This window comes from Amblyomma americanum, chromosome 11 (genome assembly GCF_052857255.1).
Source record: "Amblyomma americanum isolate KBUSLIRL-KWMA chromosome 11, ASM5285725v1, whole genome shotgun sequence".
Taxonomy (NCBI): Eukaryota; Metazoa; Arthropoda; class Arachnida; order Ixodida; family Ixodidae; genus Amblyomma; species Amblyomma americanum.
In genome coordinates, this window is record NC_135507.1 from 43,128,687 (window position 1) to 43,142,494 (window position 13,808).

Sequence of the window (13,808 nt, forward strand, 5' to 3'; positions counted from 1 at the left end):
AATACAAATGAAATTAAAACTTAAAACCTACTAATTAAGTACTACGTTAGTAGGGCAGAAGCTGGTTGATCGTCAGCAGGCGCTGGGGGTCCACAGCGGAGCGGCCGAGGAACTCGGGAGCGATGCGTGGACGCGACCGCCCTCCAAGACAGCTGGCGTGCGACTGACCGCTCGAGAAGCGGCCGTTGACTCCTGGGAGAGCAACGGACGGAGGTCCGTTCGCCTCGGAAGCCAGGGACAAACTAAACGGCGGTGTGGGGAAATCGCACGTCGTAACAGCTTTCGCAACCAGCTAATATAGGGACATTTCGGACAGCATAATCAGATCAGATAGGGGCAAAGTGGAACAGCGGGGCGCCAGCAGCGCCAGTGCGCACACTGCCTGAAGCTCTGGGAGGCCACTGACCTTTGCAGTGACGTCACACGTCGCGACATCACGCCGGGCCTAGCAATCAGTTATCAGGGACTTTTCGTACAGGAACACCCCATTAATTAGACACATAGGGAAATATTGGTGGGCATACGCAGTACGATTACCAAGACGACGCTATACTGCTGTGCCCTGGCCCCCCGGCCAAATCCGCCTTGCCCCGGCGCCCGACAATTATTTCCCTATAAGCTCCTGATAGAGGAAGTCAGGATATTTATCAAGGTACTATCAGGCCGGAATGAAATGCGAACACACGAACGCATGACATGTGGTTAAACCTGTGGTTTAGCAGCGTCCGCGATGAGCTGCTGACGCGTGCACTGGGTTTAATTGTGGCTTCTCCCGCGGTTTGGCCATCGATCTCTTCTAGGGCCAAGATGGCGTTGCCTCGATATACCGACGCTCGCCTAGGCCTAGCTCGCCATGTCGACGGTCTAGTCGTGTGGCATATGATGCGGTTTTCTCTTCTTTTGACGGTCGCGTTATCTCTCTGTGCGATATTGCAAAGCTCCGGCTGCCGAATGACCTCTGTCATAGAGCGACGGCCGCTTCGGCACAATGTCTGTGAGTAATTTTGTGCATAACAGAACTGAAATTTCATTTGTGCAAGGTCATGCGGTGTGATGAGCTAAGACATACTTTTTGTTTATGACTGAGAGTGAATAAAAGCAAAATTTTAATTGGAAAAGTTTTTTGCGGCACTTCGGGAGTCCTTCCGCAATAAAATACCGTCTGTCGCCGTCCAGCTGTTTTAACTCGTGCGAAATTTTTGAATGGGAGCACTGTTGCGCGGCTCTCCAAAATTGGGAAAGGACAGCGCGGTGCTCTGACATTCGCATCACAATGTAAGCTTAACGCCGAACAGAGAGCGACTGCCAGTTATTGATTGACCACAGCCCGTTTTCAGGAAAGGTGATGCTGCTAAGGGCCACCCTTGAGATTAGACGTGAACGTCGTTTGGATCATTTTACTTCTTTTTCTGAAAATTGCTGCTTGTGGGTCTATGATCAAGGGGATCAGAGAAGCGTATCGACATGGCGGCCACCTCTATAACATTTAGCGCGGCCGAAGACCAAAAGGGTCTCATATGAAGAGCAGCAAGGGCCGTGGCTGCCAGTAGCGAACAACCCAAATTTGACAGCGAAAGAAATTCGAAATGAGCTCAGCTTGCTCATCCGAGCTCTTTGAGGACCGGGGCGTCATGATGCTTCAACAGCCCGCCCAAGGGGCTGATATGGATGTAGCAAAAATTGATTGGAAGGCTATAAGGTAGCGCCATCAACTCAGCAGGGAATCAGCTGATCGACTTGTGGGTGGCAGGGGACGGAAGCGGCTGTGCGCTAGCGTCTTCGCACTCAAGCCAATGAAGCTCTTATGCCCGATTTGGTGTCGCACAGGCTCTCTTTGATATATCAAAATCGACAGATTGTTAAGAAAAGAGATTTATCAGCAATTCCTACATCTGTATCTTTGTGCCCGTAGTGTAAAGCCTGGGCGCCAATTGGTTATATTTTAGTAAAGAAAACGCCTGAAATTGGGACTGGCTGTACTTAAATGCCTAAACCGTAATTTAGAGGTAAAGGTAGGTAATCCATATATAAAGTAGATAATTAATACCAATATTTAACAGCAGGCAAAAAGTGCGATAATGATATCCTTTTTACGATAGAAACAATAAGCAACTTTCAGAGAAGACACATTTTACAGCTTAGTGCGAGCGATTGATGCATAATTCGAATAAAATAAATATTCGTATGTCTCGGGAGTAATATATTGTGCGTTGTCGAATGCGAATTCATTATGAATATAGAAATGGTCATTCGTGTAAATTTGCCTGACGTCGTCGATATCAACGCGCGCGCTTAGCAGTTTTAGTAGCACCAAGGCGGCACAAGTGTTTGGGTATATAAGAATTCTAATTACCAGCTTTCAGTTATGCCGGAGCAACTTCCCTAGCTTAACTGCTGCCTTCAACCCGATACTCGGCAAAAATTCCTTGTAGCCAGGCGCTTCGATTGAGTAGCTCGGTTAAAGTTCTGACTTATTAAAAATTAAAATATCGTGAAAATATTAATCAATATTGCAAACGCTTAATGCCTTCACTTCAAAGCCACCATGCCTTAATAAACTCGAACAACGCGCATTTACAGTCGAGGCTGGTTTTGTATTCGAAGTTCATTCCCTGTGTTCTCAGGCCTGCAAAAATGATGTCAACTTAAGTTGACATTGCTTATAACTCGATCATATACCCCTGGGTCAGTGGCTTTGGCAACTTTCCGCCAATCCCAACATCGCGGGTTCGATCGAGGTGTCGGCGTCGGCCGTATTTCAATGGAGGCCAAATAAAAACGCCCGTGTTCTGCGCGATGTAAGCGCATGTTAAGAACCCCAAGTGGACTAAATTAAAATGAGGCCTCCACTACGGCACACATCATAGCCCCGGCGTCACTTCGGAACGTTTAACTCAACATTTTGCTTTTTTTTTTCACGCAGTCATTGACATACCGCCGAAGCAGACATCGCTTTGCTCATGCGAATCTCATCGAGAGGGGCCCTTCTCGAGATTTCAACTTGCAGAAAATCCGTCACCTGAAACTGCGCATCTGCAGCGTACTACATATATACGCCCATCTCGTCTATTTTTTTTTTGGTCACCCAAGTTGATCTTTACATGCGTTTGCTTTCACGTGTGCATGTAGGCTTTTGTAGCGGGCTCATTTGCACTTGCGAGTCGCAGAGGTCGCAAACGGTAGCATATTGGTCGAAAAGCGGCAGTCGCGGGCCAGTCGCTCGCTGCTCGATTTTCCAACCTTGCGACTGCGAGTAGTGAGCGAGCCAAGCTTTTGGCAACGACGCCGACCGCGGACGCGCCGTGCAACGAGATGCGCTGCTGCCTGGCTGCCGTAATCGCCGCTAAGCCTAACCTTCACATCGATGCTACAACTGAGAGCGACTCAGAACTGTCTGGTACTGTAATAAAGGTGCTACTCGCTTCACCGTTTTACTGTGAACCTCATCTCAAAATAAAAACACTGTCGAGTTACGCGACGCCTTCAGCAGCGGATCTCACATCAGTCGCGAGGAAACCGCACTGGGCAGCAGAAGAAGCTTGTTTGTATCGCAGTTATCACTTGTACCAGCAACTCGGTACTTGCCAACGATCCTTAAAAATGATTCACTTTTGGCATTCCTCTACTCCAGGGCTTGATATATGAACGCGAACAATTTACTGGCGCATTTTTCTGACGCTGGCGGCCGGCATACAGGCTGGCAGGCAGGCCCAGCGCGCCCTTAATTGTCAACATGGCGCCGCTTGTAGTACGGCCGCGATGCACATCAAACCGTGCCACGACATATCCCCCTGTTCGCTCAGGTCGTCGTAGTACATTGCGAACAGCACTTTAGTGGACCAAGCGCAAGTGTATAGGAAACGCGTGCCGAAGCAGTACGAAATCCAATTGCTATCAATCGTCAAACCAATGCCTAAGGATATGCTTCGAGGCAGACACGATGGGAGACGAATTCAGTGAGAGCTCTGATCATGCGTTGAAAGTCGAATATGGCTAAGCGAACCTACCACAAATTCACAGTATGTGCAATGACCCGGGAAGGAAGAATAATTAACACTGCTGTAGTTAAAGCAGCCGCAGTTGTGTAAGCTGAAGAGGTGTGCCCATATGGATCCATCGACGCACACCGTCTGAAGTGACTCGAAGCGGGCCATTACGAATTTCTGTAAAGGCGCGGTAGGCAAGACAGCAGCCTGCATCTTGCGAGGTTGCACAACACTTAATAAAACTGATTATGGGTCCCAGCTCATTCAGGGAATCCGGGGATAGGTACGGATTTATCTGCCTCGATCCGCATGCGGACCTTAGCAATATTGCACAGGCCATGATCCTAAGAAGAATCTAGACTCTATCCATTCTAAGTCCCCACAGAGCTAGCTAGGTTATCGTTTATCAAGAACTGGGAGTATAACCCTGCATGCCTAAATTGCCAGGAATTAGCAACCCAAGGTCGCATATTATGTGGATGTTAGGTCACTATATATAGTGTTCAATGCACGCTTGATTTTTGTAACAGCGTGTAATTATAATTGCAGTTCCCTTGTTGGCAGAAGTCTCACAGCAGTCATAGAAGAGAGGCCAAATAGTTCCAAATGAAATTCTATTTTTTTTTTTGCTGGCTAATTCAAATTAAACCATCGGTATTCAAACCATTGAGTGCAACTGGTGGGCCATTTGGTCTAGTTGGGCGACCAATTATTTCTGATTGGAAGCACCAGTTGGGCTCAATTGGTCGAGCCCAATATGGGTGGTGAAAACACAATTGGTTCTCGGCCAATTGGTTTCAACTGGACCCACAGTTTTTTTTTTTTTGACTGGGAAAATTTTGACATGGGAAAGCCTCCACCTCATATGCTCCTGCCAGCTCCCTCTGAAGAGAGCTGGAATCAACTGCTGCTGAAGCATGAGAAGACAACACAGGAAGTTCTTGTGAACTGGGGCCGTGGAGCTAAGTCACCCCAGTACGGGGCCGGGTCACACTGAGGTACAGTCGCCCACAATCTACAAATCCTTGGCAATAAATTAATATCGTTTCTCTCTCTCTGCTTCAAACGAGAATTTAATGCGAATGCAACCCACAGGCCGCACTTGCAAGTGTGAAACAGTGGTGTTGTTGAGCTGCTGCCTGGTCCCAAGTGACTGCTGATCGCATGCCCTCAGCAACTCGCAAGCTCAAGGTGCATCAACTTTCAGCCAGCATTATGGTTTTCTTACTTCATTTTTCCACATTTCTCACAGTTAGAGAAAAAAGTGGCCATCATTATATATATATGCTGACACCACATTAATCATGTATATAATGGCACATACATGTATGTATGTGTCTGCTGTTTTTATTCATTTAAATGTAAAGAGCACAGCTAGTAAATTGAAATGACTTCTGTATGGCACTGCTAATTGCCGTTATATGGGCAGGATCGGTTGACTTTTTGAATTAATATTTTCTTTTTGTGTAAAATATAGGACATTTCATGTGAACAGGTAAGTGCAGGACGACTGAGCCAGCATGCCTTCACATGAACAGACATGTGTATTACACCACCTGTAATGCCTGAAATTTGGCACATATGTGTGCCTATATGCCTGAAGGCTGCATGAAAAAGGAGGAGTGATTTTACTAAAACCGAGCACTAACGTTCTGGGGCTTTCCCTGGAATGCACATCATATTGGACACTGCTAGTTGTGGGGACGTTTTTGGATGTGTTCGGGAAACATGAGCACCTCCTGGGGAGATTCCAAATGTCCCAATGGGTTATTTTTTGGAGATTTTGAGGTTTTGTTTGTTGGGATGGTTTAACCTTCTGTTGGTGTCGTTGGAGGATATATTTAGCGGCATCCACATATATAGACACTACCCCCTCCTTAACCCTTCCCTAACCAAAACCATGCAGGTGGCATGGCATCGGCTAAAAACCACGACAATGCCATCCCTTTTCCTGCACTCTCGTATATAGCAAGTGTTTCAGGGAAGACTAATTAAGTAATCTAAAAAATAGGGTATTGGGGTAAAAATTTAGCTTTTGCAATTTAGTATTACCAGTGTTGGCAGACACCAGAAAAACAGTGAATTGCCTTAAAGGGGTTGGGACATCAAATTTTGAGGCTATAGTAAGCTTGTTATGGGCTTTTTCAGTATGTAAGATAACCCATGGCAAAGTATTGGACGCAACAAGCGCTTGAAATATATTTTAATTGAGCTCCAAAGAGTCACTAAGTGCTCTTTATCACGATCGAGGCCTATCGCTAGCGCTATATAGGTGGTGACGTAGAGCCGTGGTAACGATATCAGTGAATGGCAGTGACATCACAACACAGTAATGTGATGTAATATGAATGGCGACACGCGACATCAGCGAGGCGCTGCTTCGGCGACTCAGCTAGGCAAATGGTTGCAATCAGATTTGTAGCCGGTCATTAGCAGTAGCCATATAAGTTTTATGAGTTTCAAAGACTTGATTATCCTCGGCGCTGTGACTCGTACATACATACCAAAATACAGGCGCTTTCGAAAACCATGCAAGCAAAGGAATCTCTACAGGGTACGTAACCAGTCAAAAAGCTAAATTTCATTGAGCATGCAAAACGCTGATTCGAGTAATCGCGTTTTCTAAAGTCAGATACAAATTAAGCCCCTGCAGTGAAGTTCCGCCTACATTTAGGACCGGCGCACAGAATTCCTCCACGACAAAAAAGTAGTCCATGGCATAGTTAAAACTTCTCTCGTCACCTAAAGCTAATCACGAGAACAAAAGTTATAAGCTCTAGAATTTTGATATCTGGCTTTTTTGTTAGAGTCAAACATTAAACAGCTAATTTCATTTACTTTTGTGATTGGCTATCCGAGTAATACAGTACACTGTGGATCGCGGCCCACTATTAACAACTGCTATTTTTTTATGTTGTATCCTAATATAAATTCTGAAAACTGGCATGACTATTACTAACGACTGGCAACAACCCATGAAACACAAGAAGGGCTACACAACGTGTAACAAACGTCTACAAAAGTATACTGTAATGTCTAGAAGAAATCTATATTCAGATGTTCTGTAGACAATGAGGCAAAAAGAGATGTTACATGCCTGCTAATGCTCTGCCAAAAAAAATCTAGAAAACTTCTTCGTAAGAACTCGTTAAGAACATTTTTAGACATTTCTATTTTTTGGAAATGGCTCCTTATATGAAGCCTATAGACTCAAGATCAGTATGCTGTAGATTTAGAACCCTCTAAAATCAACCAGTGGGATGCCAGTAAAAAAAAAGTGGGTCCAGTTGGAAAATTTCCTGTTGAAACCAATGGGTCGAAAACCAAATGTGTTTTCGGCACCCATTGGTCTTGACCAATTGAGCCCAACTGGTGCTTCCAATTAAAAATAGTTGGCCACCCAACCAGACGAAATTGCCCACCAATTGAACTCAGTTGGCATACCTATTCGACTCAAATGGTTTGAACTAGTTAGCAAAAAAAATTAGAATTGCATTGGAACCAATTGGCCTTTCTTCTATAACTGCTGTGAGACTGCTGCCAACATTTCTACAAGGGTACTGAAATTATAAATACACGCCGTTATGAAAATCGAGAGAGACCAACACGCATGCATCACACACACATAGAGGCCAACACTGTATACCAACACAAGTTCTCAACGTATATCCACAGAACACCCTTTTGCAGTGACATATATATACCGTCTAGCTGGAGCCAGTGGCGGGTGAACATTATAGCGAAGCTACCTAATTGAAGAACGCCCACAGTGATGGTGGAAGTGATGAAAATAATTCATGAGATTAAGCCGCTACTATCTCTTTTACAAGAACCTAATTAGCCTAGAGTTCTGTTTTATAGCCAGCTAAATATATATACAGAATGAAGGACATCATAGACTTACACTAAGATTTTCCAATTGGATCGCCCAGTTGAAACCAACTGGAGCTTCCAGTTGGGAGATCAGCTTCCAATTGATTTTATTGGTTCAAACTGGGAGCCTCAATTGGTTTCAAATGGTTCCAGTTGGGTGATACAACTGGGAGTGCCGAAATCAATTGGAACTTCACAAACCAGTTGGGTAATCCAGTTGGAAACGCAGCACCAATTGGAATGCCCAATTGGAACTAGGAAAATGAAATGGACTACCCAGTTGGACTCATGAGCCTGACTGGCTGACCAATTGGGTTCAACTGGTTCCAATTGGAATTGAATGGTATGCCCAAGAAGACCCGTTTTTTTTTACTGGCTATTTCATTAGGTTTAGTGCGCATGCTTTCTTTAGAGCTGCAGATTTTGTTTGCTCAGATAAGTGCAGTATAGGTCGAACTGCAAAGGGCGGGCAGCTGCCCTTTGCAGCATAAATACGCATGCGAATGAGGCAAGAAAACCTGCTTCATCAGTCTTTGCCATAGTTGTGTCCAATAAAAAAAAAACTAAATTGCTTGGCATTAAAACAGGAAGTAGCAGGATGCTTGTTTTGCAGGGGCCACCTTCCAAGATTCTCTTGCACTGAAAAGTTTCATACTACCTGCAGTTTCATACCTGCATACGTTCCCAAGTAAACTTCTCATCAGAGAAATTTTTAAAATGTTACATGGAAAACGTATGTTTAGAGAAGTGTTCAAAACATTTGTGAGTAAACCTCTTTTTTCAGTACGTTTTTAAAATGTTTGTGGATAAACCTCCATTGCTGGGATGTTTTTAAACGTTTCAATCTAGAGTTAGACGTTGCTAGATGTTTGGAGTTGTTTGAAGACGTTTTATAGAAGTTATGTGTTTTATGGGAAATCTCTAATTGCATCTAGGCACATGACTATAGTTACAAAGTTATTGATTATTAATTAGCTAACTAGCTTACTACTGAAGACAAAAACAATTGGTTTTGAGGAAAGAAACTGATGCAGTAATTATCTCACATATTTCGGTGGGAGTGAAAGAAGTAAAGAAGAAGGAGGTGCCATAGTGGAGGTCTCCAGAATAATTTCGACCGCCCAGGGGTCTTTAACATGCACTGACATCGCACAGCACATGGGCTACTTAACCGCCTAATAGACTCATTTCTTCTTAAAAATGGTAACAAACTAGTCATTTATTAAACGTGTTGCCACCTGTCGGCAAACCAAAAAAAATGGTTTAGACGAACCCTATACTCGCCTTAAACCAGACACAGTGTGCCGAAAGCACAGGACAAGCTTGACTCATCATGAGCCCTGAATTGACAGTTGGCTTGCGACGAGCCTGCCTTGTACAGGTCCGCTAGGGGGTTAGATGATTCACCGGTTTTCTGGTGTCTGCCATCACTGCTAATACTATACTCAAAAAACTATATTTTCACCTCAAAAAAACCTATTTTTGAGAATTACCTAAAACCTTCCCTGAAACACCTGGTATATAGGGGGCAGATCGTCAACCTGCTAGTTATGCCCAAGCACCAGAGCGGATTTTAAGCACACTTGCCAAACTTGCCCTAACAAACCAAAACCTCCCTTTCAAGGCTTACAAGCACAGGACGATGTGAGGCTGCTCTGTGCAGCTCACAAGTAGAGCTTCTCATGGTGGGATGGGCCTTGAAGGTTGCCGCACACCAATGGTCATCTAGAGTGGCCGCAGGGCTCATTGCCGTCCTGCTTATCCTACTCTTCCTTCCCCTCTTTCACCAGTGCCAGTGCTCTCACCAGCGCTGATGACCTCCGAATTTCGGACAGCTGTTGCTCTAGCTCAGTTGGCAGACCACCGGATGCAAAATTCGGAGGTTGTGGACTCTGATCCCACCAGTGGCATGTGGTGTTTCTTCTACTGCTTCTTACCAAATATCTCTAATGATAGAATAATTATGCTGTTAATCTCCAACTAATCAATGCCACAAATTAAAAAAAATCCACAATGCTTCTTGATTTCGGTGACTTTTGGCTTATATCATGTATTGCATGCATGTGTGTGCCAAACCAACTGGGCAGAAAATTTATTTGTAATCAGCGACAATAAAAGTCATGTATTCTAGCCGCATGATGCTAGTATACCTATTGGCTCTACTGAGTACAGAAGAAGCAAACCACTATTACTATTATTATCAGTGCCCTAGCTGTGTCAATTCAAGGCTGAACAATGGGGCATATATGATCCCTGCATATCTGTAAACACCTGGTAAAGCTTTCCAAAAAAAAAAAAGCACTACTGCAGTGAAACACAACTACAGTGTCACCACGTTGCTATTTCAGTTATAGCACCACGTCTGCAGAAATACTACATAAGGATTTAAGCTTGGCTGAGGCAGCTGTTAACTACTCAATGTACATCACCACTCGGCAAACACTTGCACCAGCCAAGCTTCAATCCTTGAGCCTGTTTGCCACAGATTAATTGGCTAATGCGTTCATTCCTCATCACTTTTGCCACCTGCATGACTGATACTTGGTATTGATTTAATAAATACGGGACCCACATTTAATGTCAGCTACTCAACATGACATATTTCTATGGCTCTGGGTACCCTGAGCAACTGATATAGTGTTCACTGTCTTGACAGACCAAAAAAGTGAGAGCCTTAGAAAAAAAGCGCGTCCAACCTAGTGACTCAATTGAGACGCAATACATTTTGCATATACTGCTAACACCAAGCACTGATCAAAAATGACAATGGAAAGAGCAAGTCTAAGCACAAAATGCAAGGCTTTATGAACCAGTACTGATCACCACAAGCAAAGAAAGCATAGAGTGGGTTGATATGAGGCACATTTCTTTGGTTGTCGAACATTTTGCACATTACGGCGGCACAAAGACAAATACATGGACTAAACTGTCAGCCTTTTCAGGCTGCTGTTCAAAACAGAATGGGTCTTCTCAAGAGCACAGCATCATATATATAAATCGTAAGAAAAGCGCATAAGGTTACTTATCATCAGCCTGACTACGGCCATTGCAGGGCAAAGGCCTCTCCCACATCACCCCACTTAATGAAGTCTACTTAACCCTATATAGGGTTATTGTACACCCTCGATATAGACAGCGGAAGCAATGTTTTCTACAACAGTGGCTTGAAAGTGGTCATCAAAATAATTTGTATAGAGATCAAACTGAGGCAAGAACAAACAATGTGTCTCCATGTACTACAGCGAATGTTACTTCCACAAAGCTAGGAAGGTTGTCAACTGGCAATATAAGCAGAGGGATTGCACAGCCTACACTCAGTTTTCTTTCACAGACTCTCTCAGAAACTGGGTAGTGAACACCTGCCGCATAAATGCCTAAATTCTGATGTCTGTCCTTCAAAAGATCTGGTAAAGAGCTCACACCTGACTGTTTCCAACCTGCAGGCATAAATGGCACTTCGGGCTTAGCCAACGCATACATGAGTTTACTTGGCGAGTGGAAGCATGTTCCACTGTTCAAGCTCTTAGGGCACTGGCGCTTGGGATTACAGATGAAGAGGAGGTCTTGTATGCAATGCAGAAAAAGGATGACCTAATAAGAAAGGAATCGAACCAAGTCCCATTTCTTGAGCACCTCCAGGAATGCCTGAGATTATGGAAACACATGACTACGTAAGACGGCTTCGAGGGAAAGCCATTGGAAAGGAAAAGGAGTTCTTGCAAAAGAGTAGCATTGTCCTCTACTTTGACTTTGGAGAAATCTGGACGGTCGTCTTTCCTGAAGAAACGCAGTCGTCCCACTGGCAGAAATCCCAAGTTTCGATATTCACTTGCATCATCACAGCACGAATAAAACCCACAGTTTGGCTATCATAACTGAGGACACAGCTCACGATAGCTCGACACGGTAGTTTTATATACTAACTAGACATATGTCAGCGATGGTGCAGCCAAATTTATGAGGTCCAGCGCAACTATTGGACTTTTTCAAAGTTGATGTTCATGAAAACTGGGCATGGAAAATTTGCCTGTGATGAAGTCGGGGACCTTGTGAAGCATCACGCCACGTTGCGTAATCTCCGAAGGCATGCTACAACCACCATCAAGCCAGCATCTGAAATGGTAGAAGCGCTGACAAATAAGCTGTTGAAGATCATATTGATTCCTCTTCCGAAAGCTGATGTAGAAGCATTCAGGGAGGCTAAACAGAAAGAATGGGTATCTATTCTCCCTTTGCGTGGCATATTTGGCACTTGCGGCAATGCACACTGACCAGCACATCGCAAGTGCAGGACTTAGTAAGCAGAACGGTGAATCCGGAAAAAAAAGATGCCTAAACTATGCATGGACATATTAAGTATTTCTTGATGAAACGCAGGAAAAACGTCCGGGATATTGCCAATGAACAGGATTAATGACACATACCTTCTTTTTGAAAACACCAGAAGCTTGAAATCATTGAAACACTTAGGAAACACAAAGTGCGCCCACTCTCTTCACACTATCCATGGACTGTATTAACAGGGACACCAGTTGGAGTTCACGCATTATACATCGAGACGAAAAAATTTTTGGAAAACCCTTCTCACTAGGATTTGCTAGGAAGCGATAATCCTGCAGTAAGACATAGATATAGCGAACCAAGAACAACGCTGCCACAAGCGATTTTCACACCATCGAAAGGAAGCGGTATCACCGAGAAAACTTTTCCTTTCAACTATAGCTACTACATTTGCAGCAGCAGTGAAGGCCGCCGAAAAGAAAATCAATGAGAAAAGTTCTTGTCTACCTAGGAGACAATGCGTACGCTATAGGCATTTTTAATTGTAACAGTAGAAGGGCTAGTTGGTCACTGTAGCTTGGATGCATTTTGCTAGTGCATTTCATCGAAGGACAACACACACGCGTGATGAACGCTAGCTGTCTTGCATTCATCCATCCTGCACGTTTTACTCTGTCTTGTTGAAATGCGCCAACAATTATTGTATTCAGACTGCTAGATTGTTTTCAAATACATTTTGTGCAGTATTAGAAAGCACGTATTTCATAATTTCTCAAAGGCAACAGTAATTGGGCCTCAAGTGAAATAAGACAAAAGTTTCTGGACAATGCACATCAAGAAGCGGGGACAATAAACAGAAGTTACCTTTGGCAATCTTGAAAGAGGCTGTTGAACGCCAATCAGGGAGGTCTCATGCTCTCTTCCCTGAGTCAGTCCAACGCCGCAGTAAGGACGTAAAGACCTCAAAGGGCTGCAAACAAGGTGAGACCGTGAGCTCTCTTGCAAAAAAGTGGCGCAAACAAAGGCCAAAATTTTGTGTGGTTTAACTACTGCTGAACCTGGGTAGAGAGAGAAAGCTGTGCTGTATCGGGCAAGTAGACGCGGCTTGGTGTCTTTAACACTAAGTGCGTTCCGCACAATTGGTAGCCAACGCGCCCACCCTACCAGGTGGCAGTTCAATTAATGATTGATCGCTAGGTGTTGGTGACCCAATGGATGCTATGTGTGCTCCTCGCTTTCTCCATGGCGTCTAAGTAACATAGAGTGCATAGCTCCGGCTTATATTCCCTCCAGACTGATGTCACAACCATGGTGTGGTGCGACACCATGGTGGACCACATATGGTAAGGCCTACAGCCACACTGAACCTCTGGCTCACTTGAAGGCCAACCGGCAGCACACGGCGAAATCGGCTTTACCTAGCGTAGTGAAACTTTCGCTTCAGAAGCAGTTGCGGCACCTTGGGATATGCTGCGGGCGGCCACAGTAGAGGAGACACGGAGACACCGTCATAGCCTTCTCTCTGGCTGTTCTGAATTTTCCAAAGGTGCGTGCGAACCATTACAACCGCTGTATCGGGCGCTCCCTCATTAAATGTTGACTGTTTTGGCACCTTGGATATGGACACAGCAAGCGACAGCACGTTTTTATGACCTTTGTGCATGCGAC

The 13,808-nt window shown here is 44.5% G+C and overlaps 1 long non-coding RNA gene across 1 annotated transcript in view; it reads right to left on the reverse strand.

The window, feature by feature from the left end:
• Positions 1 to 244, reverse strand: part of LOC144110147 (uncharacterized) — a 34,370-nt gene extending 34,126 nt beyond the window's left edge. The window contains exon 1 of the long non-coding RNA XR_013309720.1: positions 32 to 244. This is a non-coding gene — a long non-coding RNA (uncharacterized LOC144110147). The remainder of the gene's footprint in view (positions 1 to 31) is intronic.
• Between the last annotated feature and the right edge of the window lie 13,564 nt (positions 245 to 13,808).